Source organism: Branchiostoma belcheri, unplaced genomic scaffold (assembly GCF_001625305.1).
Source record: "Branchiostoma belcheri isolate BF01 breed outbred unplaced genomic scaffold, Haploidv18h27 scaffold178, whole genome shotgun sequence".
Classification (NCBI taxonomy): Eukaryota; Metazoa; Chordata; class Leptocardii; order Amphioxiformes; family Branchiostomatidae; genus Branchiostoma; species Branchiostoma belcheri.
The window spans coordinates 192158-198847 of NW_017803246.1; the positions used below are offsets into that span (position 1 = coordinate 192158).

General features: G+C 46.4%; 1 protein-coding gene across 1 annotated transcript in view; it reads left to right on the forward strand.

Annotated features, from left to right (window-relative positions):
* The first annotated feature begins 339 nt into the window (after positions 1-339).
* The window catches only part of LOC109467185 (carbohydrate sulfotransferase 1-like), a 35774-nt gene continuing 29423 nt past the window's right edge, over positions 340-6690 (forward strand). Inside the window, exon 1 of the mRNA XM_019765127.1 lies at positions 340-549. The gene's annotated coding sequence lies outside the window, so the exon portion shown is untranslated. The remainder of the gene's footprint in view (positions 550-6690) is intronic.

The window sequence follows — 6690 nt, forward strand, 5'->3', positions numbered from 1 at the left end:
GACATGTTTAAGGTTCAATTATGGGCCCCCTAGCTGCTTTCTACAGTACTGATAATGTTTCTTTTCCATCCTTTTTGCGACTTGTTAAACTACACTGACTATTAGCAAGACTCCTTTTTAACATTTAGGGCTACAAATAGATTTGTGCCAGCTTCCTTGTCACCCCCCTTCAGACTCTCCAGTCTGGCACTACTACAGGAAACCTCAAATGCCACCGATTCCTGCCGTTACGCCACAACCCCCTCCACAGCCTCTACCGAACCTTCCCGTCGCTAGGCAACCCGTGGTCCATCCCCTGCCGTATCTCTCGAACCGTCCCCACATTGGAGGAAACAAGTGCCGCGTCGGCCGCGGTAGAAAGTCGCGGGTTCTTATCTTGGAGTCGGTCTTGGGGAGGCGCCCTTGAAGTGGACGCCCATCCTTCCTGAGGCTTTGGCTTTGGCGCTTGGCTGAGAGCGGGAAGACCTTTAACTTAATGTTAGTGAGATTCGCTGGGTCTCTGTAGGAATATGTGGTGAGCCTCGGCGGTCCTGGAGTGGCAACTCTTAGGTAAGTCCTGACAAGTGCTTCACGGTCTATAGCGATGTTGTGTCCATGCAGAACCAAACGTGCTTTATTCAGAACCAACCGTGCTTTATCCAGAACCAAGCATGCTTTATCCAGAACCAAACGTGCTTTATCCAGAACCAAACGTGCTTTATCCAGAACCAAACGTGCTTTATCCAGAACCAAACGTGCTGTATCCAGAACCAAACGTGCTTTATCCAGAACCAACCGTGCTTTATCTAGAACCAAGCGTGCTTTATCCAGAACCAAACCTGTTTTATCCAAAACCAACAGTGTTTTATCCAGAACCAAAAGTGTTTTATCCAGAACCAAACTTGCTTTATCCAGGACCAAACGTGCTTTATCCAGAACCAAACCTGCTTTATCCAGAACCAAACGAACATTATCCAGAACCAAACCTGCTTTATCCAGAACCAAACCTGCTTTATCCAGAACCAAACCTGCTTTATCCAGAACCAAACCTGCTTTATCCAGAACCAAACCTGCTTTATCCAGAACCAAACGAACATTATCCAGAACCAAACGTGCTTTATCCAGAACCAAACCTGCTTTATCCAGAACCAAACCTGCTTTATCCAGAACCAAACGAACATTATCCAGAACCAAACGTGCTTTATCCAGAACCAAACGTGCTTTATGATAAGTTTATCCAGAACCAAGCATGCTTTATCCAGAACCAAACCTGCTTTATCCAGAACCAAACGAACATTATCCAGAACCAAACGTGCTTTATCCAGAACCAAACCTGCTTTATCCAGAACCAAACGAACATTATCCAGAACCAAACGTGCTTTATCCAGAACCAAACGTGCTTTATGATAAGTTTATCCAGAACCAAGCATGCTTTATCCAGAACCATGCCCACGCACGGACCTAGATAGTCCACGTGTATCCTGAACCGTGCTTGCGACAAGTCTACGTTCTGGGATACGGAAAAACAATCCAGAACCGTGCCTGATCCTAACCCACTTTAGTAAGAAAAGTCTGTCAAAACACGTGTTAGGCACATTTATCTGTGTCAACAGTTCACAAAATCGCTAGTGGTATTTCGTCTTTTGGCATCTTTTTACAGATACTAAATTAATGTGCTAAATGATCAGATTAATAATACATGTATGTTATTCTCAGCCAAACCAATAGATAGATACGTAGGTAAGTTTTTAAGTGTTGTGCCCACGTGAAACGGTGTAGTTTCCCTCTCCAAATCGGTTGAAGTTGTCTCCTAAAGGTACGGGAAGGGTGCAGGTGCATGCAGCAAAGTTGTTATTGGACCGCTCGAACTGCTTAAGAACAACAAACCATTCTTGACTCGGTTTCTGTAGGGCCGGTTCCTGTGCATGTGTGTGGTAGAGTTGCTTTCCCATACATGTTTCAGGATAGCAGCAGTGTCGGGTTTGCTTTCAATACGAGCATACTGTAGCTCAAGTTACAGTGAAAGTTAGCCAGAAATGCAGTAACTCAAGCAAGTGGAAGTACATTATTGAAAACTGTCGGACGTGTCAAGAGGCAGTCACTACTTTTGTCAGTGACCAACGAAATCTGTAGTTGAAGTTATCTAAAAACTATAGTTGCTTACACTGATTTGAGTAGCAGTTTTCGCGTGTATCTCATTACTTGGATGTCTAGCCTTCAGCGTTACAGTTGAAGCTGTGTCATACAAAAGAAACCTGCAACTGAATACATACTCTGAAATGTTTCAGTTAACATCCGCTAACATTTTCATCTAAAGGTTCTTCTGAGGTGGTTCTCACTTTTCTGAGTACAGGTGCAGAAAGGTGTCACACACCTGCAAATCTGCTAACACCGGAGAAGGCAGAACCTTAGGCCCTTCTTCCACTGGGATAGAATTGTCAGGATCGAGCCAATTCTACCCTAAGAGGGCCATAATTTGTCTTGGCTTAGTTACGAGCTGGACAACTTCCCAGCAAAATAAAAACGCGGGGTTTTGTCCCCGAAGAAGCGAGTTACCGTCCAGGCACGTCCGCGCGCTGCCGACGGTGTGTCCCACGCCACGGGTTGGAAAAGTTGGGGACAGTCGCAGGCCTGTTCTAAAGCACGGCACTTAAAACTGCAGCAATGGTTTGGACGGGGGAATATCTCACGGGTTTATAAATGTGGTTAATGAGTAAGGGGGTGCCTCAAAGGTCTTAAATCTTCCCAAATGAGTTGTATTTCGGTTGTCTCCTTCTTCGCTTTCACTGGATTTACACCCCTCATGTTTGCGTGCGTGCGTGCGTGCGTGTGTGCGTGTGTGTGTGTGTGTGTGTGTGTGTGTGTGTGTGTGCATGTGTGTGTGTGCGCGTGCGTGCGTGCGTTCGTGTCGCATGTTCGGCCTAAGATTATTTTGGTGTCCAGGGCAGAGGCTGGTATTTCTACTAAAAATAGTACTGATTTGTGTTAACGCCTGTTCCCCGTTGTTGTGGACGTGCTTGTGTCACCGCGAGTCCCTCTGACGGTTTCCCCGGCCTCCCGTCCTCCCTGCCCGAGGGAGCCGTCTGTCATCCCCCGGTGAATCTCACCGCCTCACCTCGAGCCCACCGGGCGTCGCGCCAGGACAAACCCACTTCCACCGTCTTAAAGAATGTCTTCAAGAATTCAGACGTCTTCGGGTGTTATCTTGGGATCTTCTGGACCCGTCTCGGAGTAAAGTCGGAGTTTCAGGAATAATAAACACGGGTCTGATCTTTTCTTTAGACTTTGATCAAGGTTCTAACGTTCCTCACGAGAGGAGTTCTGCATCTGGCCCGGAGGCGAGGTGAGGTGAAATATGGTTTCAGTGGGGCGGAGAAATATGGCGGGTTGGTAGCCTTCGTAGCAGGCTTATAGAACTGGGGGTTTGGTGGTCTTCGGCTGTTAGCCTCCGTAGCAGGCTTATATGAAGTTGCCTTTATTTATTGCAAATTCCTGCCCGAGGGCTAATTGCAAACAGACATTGACAAGAAAAATGTGGTGATATAAGACTATGTGCTAACATGAAGTTCTACGTGTACGATATACTTATCGAACCTACTATCTCTGAGGAGTTATAGAACTGGGGGTTTGGTGGTCTTCGGCTGTTTTCTGATTAGCTCAGTTCTAAAAACGGGTAATTCAACCAAGACGACTATGTTGTCTATATGCAATCAGAAAATAGCACAAAGACCCTGAAGACCCTCAAACCCCCAGTTTTTGGCTTGCTATATGAAGGCTAGCGGCTTGTCATCACGCACGGGTAGCGGAGAGCCGCGGTAGACACAGGTTAACATACGGAGTCTGTGTAGCGGTAAGAGGTGGGAGTGACGGACCTGGCCTGTCGTCGGGACGCGCAGTCTTGTTGGGATTTCCATACCCGACATCGTCCCCTGTTTGTGGACAGACGGAGCCATTCTGACTTCTGTCAGAAATGTAGATGTGTTAGAGAGTTGATGTGATCCTGGTTGCGTGATCTGAACCTGCTGTTATGTTCTTAACGCTGAATCTTGCTGAGGAAGAAATGATCCTTATTGTCATTTATGGTGAAGATTTTTTTCAAAGGTAAATAGATCTTGGGCTCATGAAGAAGTAAGAGAGGTTGAAGCCCCCTAGCAGCTTCTTTTTAACTGCAGGTTCAAATTTCATTGGAGACATTGAAGAATGATAACTCAAGATCTTAACAAATGTTTATGTATTGCCTTGACTATAGTTACTTTCGTTTTCGTAAGAAGACCTCCGATATGCAAAAATGTGCAATAAGGGTCTTCATTTATTCATTTAAACATTCATTCAATATAACTCTTCATGATCGTCAGTGTCTCTAAGACGGGACGAACTCCGTGTCCTTAAGGCACGTGTAAGGTCGCGTCTTGTCTTGACTTGAGTCATGTTTTGTGGCAACCCTTGAGCCGTCCTGGGAGGTTGTCCTCATCAGCGCGTTTTTAACTTACGTTCGTGTCTCGGTCAATAAGAACTAGATGCAAGAAGCGTGTCGCGTCTTAGTAGCTTCAAACTACTCTCCAAGCAGAAAACAAATCCAGTGCAAAAGAGAAATCCCGATAAAAAAGCCTAAAGCACGCTAAAAATAACCCCAAACCCAAACATCTACTTGGAGAGTAGCTTCAAACGACAGATACATGATACTGTCTTGCCAATTTGATATACTGTCTTGCAATTTGAGATACTGTCTTGCAATTTGAGATTTACTGTCTTGCCAATTTGATACTGTCTTGTGTGCAGCCACCGAAAGATCTGCTTGGAGATTATGCTTAAAGATCATGTGCAGTTGTCTCTAGACAGAAAAAAAACTCGTACTATTTTGTTCTTGAACTTGACTGAACAGCGGGCTTACATCACGAAGTGCGGATCATATCAGCTTGCTGAGACATCCTGAGGTGTGACAGAAGTCATGGATCAGGCGCGTCACCGTTCTTACACAAACACAAGGCGCTGTAGTTGTAACAGTGGGGTTCTAGACCTTTTAGCGGAGTGGTTAGAGCGTCGGAATCTGAAGCTGGTGCTCGGGAGGTCGCGGGTTCGAACCCCGGCCCGGGACCAGGGGTTTTCATCTGTTTCTACTCGCTCCTCCTGTTTCTTACATAGTCACAACTGTGGGGACCGTCAAACAATATCACACGTGTTTTTCTGCCTCCTGAACTTTTGGATTTCTACTTGAGACGCGCGGTGTTGAAGAGGGTTAAGGTTAGGGTTAGGCCTGCGGGAAAATGTTGTGTTTTCGGTAATGGGACCCATATTCGTCGGAGTTAATCGTACGAATTTGATATAATAGCGCAGCATTTGCAAGTAGACTGTGGCACAACCAACCGCCGACAAGAATCTAGGAGAGTCAAAGACAGTAGCAAGACAGCTGAAATTTGTACGGCACATCCACAACTATCACAGGAATACCCTCACTTGCGATTGCACGACAATGGTACGACATCATATGCCCTTACCCGACTAACTCTTGAACAACTTGCCGACCCTAGACGTTGTGGAATCGTCTTTCCCAATTTCTTTTCTCCTAATTTCTGTTGGAAAACAGAAAAAGTGACATACATTGTAATCATGATATCAATCTGTGAAAAGTCGTAACATAAAACCAGTAGCGATAAATAAAGAACTTGAATACAGTCCCCTTTAGTCGCCTTGGGGAAAATGACTTGTACCTCACAAAGTGCCACAGTGAACACTTTACCGAATGTGGCAGTTTGTGCCCTGTATGAATCCACAATGGCGTCCTGTGATCCCGATAATGTCGTGTTTGTTTGAGGTGAATAGCGGGTAGCCCGTCCCGCGCCCTTTTACCAGAACCCCCGGCACGCTAATCCCTCCATTATAGTTCATGTCCCGGCCCTGTACCCGTCTCGGGTTCGCTGTCACAACATCCGCGACACGGAAAGCGTTTCAGCAAGGCGGGCTTCGCGTGCGCTGGGTGTGTAGTAGTCTCTACCAGACTCACCTCACCAGTCTCACATATAGGAGAATATTTGCCAGGGGAATTTGGCCGCCTTGTAGGTTTGACTAGCCACGCTTCGGAGGGAAAGAAACAAAATTCCCCTGGACAATTTTGCTATCTTTTTGCCGAATTCTACGATCCGTATTGGAGGCTAGGTGTGTAGCCTTTATCAGGCACCGCGGAGCGCTAGAAAAATAAGTAGAAATTTGCCAAAATAAAGAGAATACTAGACCAGGGTGTTAACCGGCTTAGAGAGTGTACATTATTTTGCGACCCACGGAAAATTTTGTCTTTATTTTGGCCAATTTCTACTACTAGTATTTTTCCAGCGACCTGCGGTGCCTGGTAGAGGCTACGCAGCCAGTGCATGACTCGGACAGGTGCCCGATTTTGCTAGGGTCCGGACACAGTCGTCGTCCGATCGCGCGCAAACTTGGGGCGTTATTGAGATGGTCGTGCACGAGTGCTACAACATTCACATGTCTTGTCGCGGAAAAATCTGCCCTGACGGCAGTTGGTTCCCTGTCAGTGACAGTCTACTTGAAACTTCCTATACATCAAAATCGTACGACGACCTACGATCGCAAACTGAGGGCACCCTAGTGTAGCCTCCTTCGCAGTATTGTTGGGCGTCGGCGTAATTTTTTCTCTGAGCGACGCGAGTTATATGCCGCCGCGAGGGACGATAGAGAGATAAGCATGCCAAGGGAGTT